The sequence below is a fragment of the Siphateles boraxobius genome, unplaced genomic scaffold (assembly GCF_051911475.1).
Source record: "Siphateles boraxobius isolate OS27281-9 unplaced genomic scaffold, OSU_SipBor_1 11, whole genome shotgun sequence".
NCBI classification, from domain to species: domain Eukaryota; kingdom Metazoa; phylum Chordata; class Actinopteri; order Cypriniformes; family Leuciscidae; genus Siphateles; species Siphateles boraxobius.
In genome coordinates, this window is record NW_027508711.1 from 8,168,101 (window position 1) to 8,179,881 (window position 11,781).

Here is an 11,781-nt window from a genome sequence, read left to right on the forward strand (position 1 = left end):
GGTGAAACTCCCGAGGTGGCGTAGTCCGTATTAGTTGAATCAAAATATATTGAACGTATTGGCCAGGTTACATGTAGTATTTTGTTTAAAGATAATCAATATGCATATTCAACTCTTCAGAATGGTTGGAGACAAGGCAAATGACCTGGCTGAAATCAGTGTGGATGAGGCCGTATCAGACATTGACATGCCCGACCCTCCCGCTCCCGAATCAGAGTCCACCACACACCCTCAAAGAGTACTCTCTGAGGATGATCTGGTCGGTAAAACTGCCAGCATAACATACAACGAAAATCTGCTTGATCTCGCCATGCACTTGAAACTACCAGTGCAACAGTGCACCTTTGCAGACAGAGTGCTAGGCGTAGCATGCTCTGGTGCACAACCTTTTCAAGTTGCCATGAGAACACAGGGGACAGGAGTAGTTTTAGAATGGGTAAGGTGTGAAGATTATCAAAAAGTCACTTATGTTGTCTTGAATTGGCTTTTCTATAGGGTGCTGTTATTGTTTGTGACTTTTGTATGTATGTTTGTATTGTTTCTCACATAACATTGCCATTTCTTTACATTAGTTATGCCCCTTCGGACACTCCATATGGAATTGGAATTCACAGCCAACCTTGAAGTTCGGCATGCAGGGCGGTGACTTTATGCTGTCTGCCAATATTCTTCTGTCTGGGACAACTACAGAAAAGTAGCCCTACTCTTCAAGTTTATGTCGATGGGGATGGTTACCGAATCCACATTCTACAGAATCCAGGATGCTTACTGCATAGAGCCGGTGCAGGAGTATTGGGATAAAACTAGAGCAGAAGTCCTAAACCGTTTACGGCAGAAGGACCATGTTGTTCTCCTGGGTGAGGAACAGTCTTACACCTTTGACCAACTTTTACACTGAAAAGTCTGTATGATATGCTATGACTGAATGATTGGAAGCTGGAATATGTGATTCTAATGCTTATAATGTCTGTTCGCAATAGGTGATGGCAGAATGGATTCTTCTGGTAAGTTCTGTATGCATACTGTCAAAATTGAGAATCAGATATGTATGCACTGTTGTACTGCTTTATCATTATCTTCTAATATCTTCTTTTTTTTTTATATTGATGATGCTTTTAGACTGAAATAGCATCATGGCTGCTCAGAGACTGTCAAACTGTTCTTTTAACATAACATTTGGCCTGGTAGAGGGTGCAACCCTTAAGGTTAACAATCCAAAAGTATGTCCAGGCAAAATGTCTACTGTCTCTCAAACCTCCCTTTGTGAATTGCATAATCTGAATTAGATTTTTCCTGTGGTTAGAGATTGGGATGTATAATTTATGTCTCCTGCTCTCTCCTGAGCATGATTGATAGATCAAAGCCTCTTTCCTCATTGACTGTTATTCTGATGGCCTCTGTAATAATGTACACAATTTATATGCTGACAGTTGTGCTTTTGCCTCAGGTCATTGTGCACAGTTCTGCACATACACCACAATTGAAAAAGACTCCAGAGATGTGGTCCACATTGTTTCCGTTGATAAACGCGAAACAAATAAAAACTCAGTCATCATGGAGAAGGAGTGCTTTGTTCGCACAATGGATGCGCTCCTTCCAGAGCTTTCAATAAAGGAAGTGGTCACTGATGCCCACCCACAAATCACCGCATTACTGAGTAAGGAGAACTTTTGGTTATGGTGAAGTCATAAAGCCTATAGACCGTCCCAAGTTCAAGTTTGATCGCTGTTCCCACAGGGCCTCATTTTTAACATACAATATGTAAAAATAAATAAAATACTTAACTATCAATTTTGTTTACATTGTTTTCATGGTCTCTCTTTGTTATAGATACGGAGCGTGACAAATATAAAGCGTGGGGTATTCAGCACTCATTGGATATCTGGCATGCAGCCAAGAGCCTGAGCAAGAGGCTTCGACGGGTATGCATCAGTACATTTAAAGACATGTGACCAGTTTCCATATGTTGTCTTGGTATTGTGAAAAGAAGCTAGCTATTGTGTACCTTGTGTACCTTGATCAGGCTGGGACCATAAAAAGTCAGACTGGTATTCAGCCATGGATCAAGGACATAGTCAACCACTTTTGGTACTGCAGTAAGCATGCGGACACCGAGGAGGAGTTCAAGGTATGGTTGAGGAAAAAAATTGTGTTGATTAGGACAGTTTAGTTGATGCAGCAAATATTGTAAAAATTAAAAAAATTACACTAGGCGGCTCACCCTGAAGCCGGTGTACTGCCCTCTGGGGTCAGGGAAAGTGTCCCTTATCCGACAAACACAGCAGCTGGGTATTACTACTCGGTTGCCCACACCCAGACGGCCATGCTGCCACAACACAAACTGCCTATAGGCTGTATGTCTTAACTGGCGCTGTTCCATTCCAGGTTCAGCATTATCAACCACTGCAAATATGTCATTCCAGGCTGCCCTGGCCAACCGCAACACAACCTCATCTAAAATATAAAAGTCCATGTAGGCCATCTTGCTTATGCATTGTTGTGGATGTTGCCGGCTGCATTTCCTCTCCTGGTCTGTGTTCATCTCCCGGCAGTTTCCACAGACACACTAGTGGAGTCCAGCAGGGTCCGGGTCAGGACGCAGGGGCACCTCCAGAAAAGACAGAACGTCGAACATCACCCCTGGGGACCTGGTTATCACTCTCTCTAAGACCTGGTCCTTCTGTGAGGTGTCTAGTGAATGAAGTGTATCCTAAAACACAAAATAATCTGTATAATTACACAGGTCTTTGAACTAAATAAAAAGGCATCTCTGGTCTTGTTACAATATTTGACAAACCTTAATTTCATTGATGCGTCTTTCCTGAAGATCCTGCAGTCTCCTCTCTTCTTCAGCATCCAGTCTAGCACCCCTCACCCTAGAACGTCTGGGAGTTCTCTGTCTGTCCGGCCTTGAAGTTGTAGGCCTACCACCAATGGCCTGAGCAGTTTACTCAGACGAGGCTGAGGTTGATTCCTGCAATATCACAAAAAAGTTGACGTACTTTACAGATACGAGTTGAATTACGATGGCCTAAGTCAACGCTTCTGATAATAGGCACTAAACATGTTGCACATATCATGATGGAGCTAGAAAAAAAAAAACATTCTGATGTTTTCTTAGACAAGCAAAGGTAAACCGTCATTCTACCACATGAACTTGTAGACCTAGCTAATATACCTTTAGACAAATTAGCCTCCGATATGTGTTTTATGCTCATGCCCACTCTCCCCCCCCCAAAAAAAAAAAACCCACGAAAGCAGTAGTTCGCATCGTTCATATCGTTCGTTCCCGATAAAAATACTAGTATGCATGACAACACAATAAAAATAAAAAATCGCCATCAATTGGAAAGAAAATGAAGAGCTCTTTTCCAAAACGCGATAAACGCCATTTTTAAAAAAAATGAGTTTGTCATGTCATTTTGCTGTGTACTGAACCTATTCACTGCTCCATCAACGTTTCATGCCAAATCGCTATATTTCCTTGTTTAAAATGTACTGCAAGATCCAGTTTCTGTCCAAAACGCGATAAGCGCCAAACCTATTTTTAGCCAAAACGCGATAAATCCTCTGGACGAATCAGAATTCGGTGAACGTTCTACGCAATCCAACACGGCGGCGCTCTGAACAGAGGTTTGTTTATGTTCATTCATTCCTCAAAATGAGTGAGTTTTCTAGTCCACTAGTAGTTCATTTAAGCCATTAGTTTAATCACATATTTATATTGATTTAATTACTTAAATATGGGAGAGAAACGTCCCGGGTTACGTATGTAACCCTAGTTCCCCGAAGGGACGGACGCTGCGTGAAATCGCAGTGGGAACGCCCTCAGCGTGACGCGTCTGAAGCATGAATGAAATCAGTCAATGGAGAGAATGAGCGTACGGCGAGTGACGTCATCGACCAGGAAGCTATAAATATCCCCTGAGTACACAACACGCCAGCTTAAAAGTTACTGAAGCAGCGACCCAAGGGGATGCCGAGAGTATGGCAGGACACGCAGCGTCCGTCCCTTCGGGGAACTAGGGTTACATACGTAACCCGGGACGTTCCCCTTCAGGGACTACCGCTGCGTGAAATCGCAGTGGGAACGCAATACCCACATCCCCATACGACCAAATCCCCGTCGTGTGTCATTAGGAGACACAAACCGACGAGAGAACCTGAGCCCCGGGAGTGGAGCTAAGATCGAGGGAATAAAATCTAATGAAAGTGTGCGGTGAGGACCAGCCTGCCGCATCACAAACGTCCTGAAGAGAAGCTCCTGAAAGAAGAGCTGTAGAAGCAGCCATACTCCGGGTGGAATGAGCCCTTACAGCCAAAGTGAAGGCTGATGGGCCGAACCATAAGCAAGTGGGATGGCCTCGACCACCCACTTGCTCATCCTTTTTCTAGATGCAGGACACCCTTTCTTAGGTGACCCAAACAGACGAACATTTGTTCCGATCTCCTCCACAGGGCAGCTCTGTGGACGTAAGCATCAAAACCCAAACTGGGCACAGCAAAATAATTTTCTCCTGGTCTGACGTCAGAAAAGGCGGAGGACAGAAAACCTGCAGAACTATAGGTCTAACTGAAACAGTTGGAACCTTAGGAACATAACCTGGTCTCGGAAAGAGAAAGGCCTTAACCAACCAGGAGCAAATTCCAGGCACGAGGGAGCCACCGAAAGTGCTTGAATATCTCCAATTCTTTTTAGAGATGAGAAAGCGAGAAGAAGGATAGTCTTTAGAGTAAGAAACTTTTCCGAAACTTCCTCGATGGGCTCGAAAGGAGCAAGGGAGAGACCTTCTAAGATGACGGCCAGATCCCAAGCTGGTACCCTTGTGCGAACTGCAGGCCTCAGCTTCAAGGTGACACGAAGGAAGCGAGACATAAGCGGGTGTTTCCCGAGGGAACCTCCACTTGAAGGGTTGTGGTAAGCAGCTAAGGCCGCCACATACACCTTCAGTGTGGAGTGGGATAACCCTGTGGAGAGACGGTCCTGTAGGAAATCCAGGACTGTACCAACCGGGCAGTTAACTGGGTCCTGCTGGCGCTCTCCACACCAAGAGGTGAAAAGTTTCCACCTCGCGGCATATAACTTCCTCGTGGAGGGAGCTCTGGATCGGAGGATGGTCTCAACGACCTCAGCCGAGAGACCAGAATCTATGAGCTGGGCCCCCTCAGAGGCCAAGCCCACAGCCTCCATAGCTCTAGACGGGGGTGAAAGATCGACCCACTCGCCTGAGAGAGCAGATCTCTCCTGATCGGTATCTCTAGGGGAGAGCCGTTGAGGAGAGACACTAGGTCCGCAAACCATACCCGGGCCGACCAGAACGGGGCTATTAGCAGGAGACTGAGCCCGTCCCGGCGAACCCTCTCCAGAACTCCTGGGAGCAGAGCGATCGGGGGAAAAGCGTACAAGCGTGACCTCGGCCACGGATGTACCATCGCATCCAACCCCAGCGGGGCTGGATGGCTGAGAGAGAACCACAGCGGGCAGTGTGATGTTTCTCGAGAAGCAAATAGGTCTACCTCGGCAAGACCGAAATGTTTCCATAGGAGTTCCACCACCTCGGGGTGAAGACTCCATTCCCCGGGCCTCGGCCCCTGTCTTAACAGGATGTCTGCCCCCTGATTTAAATACCCCGGGAGATAAAAGCTCTCAGAGAAAGAATTTTCCCCTGGGACCATAGAAGGATCTGACGTGCCAGTTTGTAAAGCGGGCGAGAACGCAAACCCCCCTGATGGTTGATATAAGAAACCACCGATGTGTTGTCTGTCTGGACAAGAACATGGTGGCCCCTTAGGTCTGGGAGGAAGTGTTTCAGAGCCTGAGACACCGCCAACATCTCTAGGCAGTTTAAGTGCGACAGACGATGATGGTCCTCCCACAGACCCTGAGCCCACCCGTGAGAGAGGCATCTGTCATTAGCATAACGCGACGACAAGGAGCTCCTAACACAGGGCCTTGGGACAGAAACCAAGGATCTTTCCACATGATCAGGGCGTGATGACACCGTCGCAAACTCACGATCATGCGAAGCGGATTTCCCCTCGGGGAGAATCCCTTGGTCCTGAGCCACCACTGTAACAGTCTCATGTGCAAGAGGCCAAGAGGTATCACGTTGGACGCAGCTGCCATGAGACCTAGCAGTCTCTGGAACTGTTTTACAGTGGATGACTGGCCTAGCTTGACCTGATCTACTGCAGCGAGAATCAAAGCAATACGAGCAGGTGACAATCGTGCCTGCATCGTCGTTGAATCCCACACTACACCTAGAAAAGTGGTTCTCTGTAATGGAGAAAGAACACTCTTTTTGGCGTTGAGCCTCAGCCCCAGTCACTTGATATGAGCAAGAACGACATCTCGGTGCCGAACCGCCTGTTGTTCCGATTGAGCTAGAATCAAGCAATCGTCTATATAGTACAGAAAGCGGATGCCCTGTAACCTCAGCGGGGCTATAGCAGCATCCGTACACTTCGTGAATGTTCGGGGTGACAGTGCTAGGCCGAACGGAAGAACCCGATATTGGTACGCTTCGCCCCCGAAAGCGAACCTCAGGAACTTCCTGTGTTGAGGGAGGATAGATACATGGAAGTAAACGTCCTTTAGATCTATCATGACAAACCAGTCCTCGGATCTGATTTGAACATCCCCAGTGACAGACACAGCGCCCTGTAACGTACTGGCAGGGAACAGCTGGTCTGGGCACTCCACAACCCTCCTCGGAGGGGGCGAGCGTCCCTCGGGAAATCGCTCGCCGAGTCTCTCTACGCCCTGTGAAGGCAGGGTTAGTAGAGCAGACCACTGAGGGCATCGGAAAAGACAGGGCACCGTGTTCTTGTGCAGTGAACTCAGGTCTTTCACGATAGGGACCACCCTCAGAACCCTGACGTTCAGCACGTCAGGATTTTTTTTTTTTCGATGAAGTAGTATCCTAACTCCCTGCTGGGTGGGGGACCCATTCCGCCAGGAACTCTACTAAGGGAACCAGCCTCTCGAGGCTGGCCTCCGGATGAACATCCCGAGTGACAGACACAGCGCCCTGTAACATACTGGCAGGAAACAGCTGGTCTGAGCACTCCACAACCCTCCTTGGAGGGGGCGAGCGTCCCTCGGGAAATCGCTCGCCGAGTCTCTCTACGCCCTGTATAGGCAGGGTTAATAGAACAGACCCCTGAGGGCATCGAGAAAGACAGGGCACCGTGTTTTTGTGCGGTGAACTCAAGTTTTTCCCGATGGGGACCACCCTCAGACTCCTGACGTTCAGCCCGTCAGGACTTTTTCGACGCGGCCTTTCTGGCGACAATGACTGTCCTCAGATCAGTCCTGCCCCGAGAAGGCCGCGCCGGAGAGCACCCCGCCTCGTCCCTCCAGTTTCTCTGCAGGGGGGCACGAGACGTGACACTCCGCATCTGCTGTGCTCTTTTTGAAGACGAACTCGACGAAAGACTTTGCTCTGGTTGAACATTCTGCGTGACAGACACAGTGCCCTGTAACGGCGCACCGGCAGGGAACGACTGGTCTGAACACACTAGAACCCTCCTTAGAGGCGGTGAGCGTCCCTCGGGAAAGCACTCGCCAGACCCTTCTACGCCCTGTTTCGGCAGGGTTAGTAGGACGGGCCCCTGAGGGCGCCGGGAGAGACAGGGCACCCTTAAGGGAGGTGAACGCAAGTCTCTCTCGGCGGGGACCCCCCTCAGATTTCCTTTGAGCAGGTCGGCCTGAAAAGCCTGCATAAAAGTCATCGTATGCAAACATGCAGCCGCCTGCCGAGCCACCGAGTAAGCCTTCCCCACCAGCACAGAGGTATATATATTTATTTATTTATTTATTTATTTTTTGGTGGAAGAGCCGGTGCTTTAAGTGAAGACGATGAAGCAGGAGAGAGATAGCTCGCAAGCGTCTCCTCCGCCTACAGTATCGTCACATAACCAGCAGATTTAGCACCAACAATGTTACCATAAGCATTGGACTGATTTGTGTAAATTCTGCTTGAAACCGGTCTAACCCAGGTCTTTGAAAACTCAGCATGAAGATCTGGGAAGAACGGTAAGCACCGGCTAGAAGGTTGAGGTCGTGCAGACAGAAACCTATCATCTAGATTGCTTTTAATTCTAGAAACCTGTCTATCAGCTGGCCACTCGATACTGTTATTTTATTATTATTATTTTTTTTTAGCTTTTCAACAGCCCGAGATAATACATCCATCAAACCTTCTTCATTTGCAGTATAATGTGATAAACTAGTTTTCTCTGATAATAAACTTTCGACATCCAGCTCCTCAGAACTGGAAAATCTCAATTCAACATCATCATGTGCCTCCACCCGGGCAGAAGTAACCGCCGCAGCGCGTGCTTCCAGAGCCGGGTGAGAGGCACTAGATCTCGTCGGAGATAGCTGAGATAGGGCGGAGCCCGTCTCAACGTCGCCAGCGAGATCCATCTGCGAGCCCCAAGACAAGCGCCGCCGCTCTGCCTCAACAGAAGCGGGACCCGAGCCTCGGGGAGCTCGCAGCAAATCACTCTCCTCGAAGAGCGATCGCCGCGAGCGCAGAGTTCTCAAGGGAAAACGCTCGCAATGCTGACAATCGACTCCCTCGAGAGCCGACTGGGCATTGCTGCACTCCCAAACAAGCCACACTTAGCTCGTGTGAATCCCCACCCGTGATGTGCCGAGTACAGGGGGGAACACACTTCTTATACTGCTCGCTCATATTGGTTTTTTTATATAAAATATATATAGTGAAAACTCCTGACAAAACAGACAAACACAATCGACAGATTCAGACACACACAGAGCTGCTGAAGTAACTAAAAGCTGGCGTGTTGTGTACTCAGGGGATATTTATAGCTTCCTGGTCGATGACGTCACTCGCCGTACGCTCATTCTCTCCATTGACTGATTTCATTCATGCTTCAGACGCGTCACGCTGAGGGCGTTCCCACTGCGATTTCACGCAGCGGTAGTCCCTGAAGGGGAACCATAATGAGCGTTTTTTAATTGCCTATTCCGCATCTCAACGCACGCATAAAGCTTGCCACAAAGAACCGACAAAAGTAATGATTATGCATGAAACATTTGAATTGTTTATTTTTGAATTTAACTAGTGTTTTCTGTCAGTGTCAGCTACAAAGATAAAGTTGACTATGCTGACTCGCCATCTTCGCAGTAGTGAACGCGCCTATAGAGAGAAATGCACACTTCGAATTAGCCTACATACGCAGAGAGTAGCCAATTTCATTTCGTTTTTTATTGTTTTGTTTAAATGTAGACATTTCAAGCTCTTTATAGATATACTTCTCAGGACTGTGAGGCAAGTATCGCAGTGTTTTGGTTCATTTATGAGACGCGCTCCAGATCACGCGCGGGCGCCTCCGTGTCCTGATTATAGCCTATGTCTGCTATATTTGCTTCTTATTTATTTATTATTAATCCAGTCAATTTGTTGAAGAAACATTGATTAAAATGGAGATACAATTTATACAAAACGAAATTCACTTCAAAGAAAGGCTTTCTACTAAACAAAACTTAATAAGTGGTCAAAATCATGTCTGACCTATTCCAAATGTTTTCCGATATATTGGGCATCTTATGATCCTATCGTACTCATCTCATGCTGTTCCCTTTTCATATAATCAACATAGATGAAATAAAAAAAAACATTAGCCTATATTATTAAACATTAATATGAAACGTATGTTTAAGTTTTTTTTTAACTTGGCCTATATGTAAGCGTCACGCCGCTCCGCTTTGCTTACATGCTGTGTAGCCTGTACATGCATGTGTGTGTGTGTGTGTGTGTGGAGGAGGGGTGCCCATCACTACTTTTGAATATCGTTATCTTTATTGAATATTTTTAATAATTCGTTTTTTTTAATGCATATGTAGTGGACAAATTGGTCCTACTTGTTACAGGTTTGACACTTTACTAAAAATGACTCTGAATGTATTACTAAATAACTTCATTAGCTATTGATATCATTACTATTTTCAGGTTCTGCACCAAATGACTATTAGCCTAAATGTGTTACTAAATTTAATTTATAGTAATTTATAGTATGAGCCCTTGATTATATGTTGCATGCTCTCGTTTTTTTTTTTTTTTAAAGACAAACCATACAGTTTTGGAAAAAATGGATGGATTTATAGCGTTTTGGAAAAAAAATGGATGGATTTATAGCGTTTTGGAAAAAAAAATCGATGGATTTATAGCGTTTTGGAAAAAAAAAAATTTAACTTTTAATTTATCATAAACAATATTGTTGTTTGATTTAATAATCATTGTTCAACATGTTTAGACTGAGCCAATAAAACATTTTAACAGGATAAATTGAATATTCACAAAATGTGTGGGTCTAGGTAAAAAATGTAATTTTCCTGAAAACTATTGAAATGGATGTGGTGGCAATTTTAATGATATTCATTGATCTTTAGTAAAATATAGATGATTCAAATAATGTCACATGTGTGTCTCTCACTTGTAGTGAGAGAAGATTCTGTTTATGTACCTGGGGAGGCAGAAGGGGGAGACACTCCAGAGAACAGACGAACAAGGACCTCTGACCTAGATGTCAGAAGGCCATTTGGTGCAGGGGAGCTTAGTGGGCCAACTAGTGACGTCTATGGAAAACTACTGGGAGGAAGGCTCTGGGGGGAAGAAGGCCTTGAAACTAAGATAAAAGCTAGTTCAGTCTGTCTGGGGGTGTGTCACTCTTCTGCACAGGGTAACAACTGTGTATTAGACTGCTCCTATTCTTGCAAGAATAAATACTTTACATTTTATTAATTTGACTCTGAGTGTCTCTTACGCAGTGATGATGTTTAACAGAATTTTTGCCACAACATGGATTTATAGCGTTTTGGAAAAGAGCTCTTCAAATATTGCTTTACTTACCTTGGTAGACATAACTTGTTTTGAAATAGACGGTTCCTGCTCAGCTATGTTGACAGCTGATCAGCTGGGTTGCTTGTGGCGAGGGGGGAGGAACAACAGTTCGTTTTTACGACAGTGTGTTTGAAAGCATTTACTACCAGACGCTAGGGGGAGCTTCATAGAGAAAAAACACTCAGACTTGTCTGGTGTCCCTTTAAAGGGTTAGTTCACCCAAAAATGAAAATGATGTCATTAATGACTCACCCTCATGTCGCTCCAAGCCCGTAAGACCTCCGTTCATCTTCGGAACACAGTTTAAGATATTTTAGATTTAGTCCCAGAGCTTTTTGTCCCTCCATTGAAAATGTATGAACGGTATACTGTCCTTGTCCAGAAAGGAAATAAAGACATCATCAAAGTAGTCCATGTGACATCAGTGGGTTAGTTAGAATGTTTTGAAGCATCGGAAATACATTTTGGTCCAAAAATAACAAAAACTATGACTTTATTCAACATTGTATTGTCTTCCGGTTCTGTTGGGTATCCGCGTTCACGAGTCCGCAGTGACGCTGATTTTTTCTGACGTTTCTATTTATCTATCATACCAAATTTATCTTTCTTAACTTATCTTTCTTTCTTTCTTTCTTTCTTTCTTTCTTTCTTTCTTTCTTTCTTTCTTTCTTTCTTTCTTTCTTTCTTTCTAACCAATCTATCTTTCTTCCCGACTAAGATTTCTTTCTTTTTAACTAATCTTTCTTACTAATCAATCTTTCTCTTTCTTTCTGACTATTCTTTCTGACTATTCTTTCTTTTTTCAAACTAATCTTTCTTTATTTCTAATTAATCTTTCTTTCTTTCTAACTAATCTCTTTCTTTCTTTCTTTCTAACTAATCCTTTCTTTCTTTCTTTCTTTCTTTT

At 45.1% G+C, this 11,781-nt stretch overlaps 2 long non-coding RNA genes across 2 annotated transcripts; one reads left to right on the plus strand and one right to left on the minus strand.

Annotated features, from left to right (window-relative positions):
* The first annotated feature begins 281 nt into the window (after nucleotides 1–281).
* LOC143701952 (uncharacterized) lies at nucleotides 282–1,037 on the plus strand. The gene is made up of 3 exons (XR_013190221.1): nucleotides 282–436; nucleotides 573–857; nucleotides 981–1,037. It is a non-coding gene; the product is annotated as an uncharacterized LOC143701952 (long non-coding RNA).
* An 878-nt stretch (nucleotides 1,038–1,915) lies between these two features.
* Nucleotides 1,916–11,068, minus strand: LOC143701938 (uncharacterized). Its single transcript, XR_013190206.1, has 3 exons — nucleotides 10,884–11,068; nucleotides 2,798–2,974; nucleotides 1,916–2,710 (listed from the first exon to the last, which is right to left on the minus strand). It is a non-coding gene; the product is annotated as an uncharacterized LOC143701938 (long non-coding RNA).
* Nucleotides 11,069–11,781: the final 713 nt, after the last annotated feature.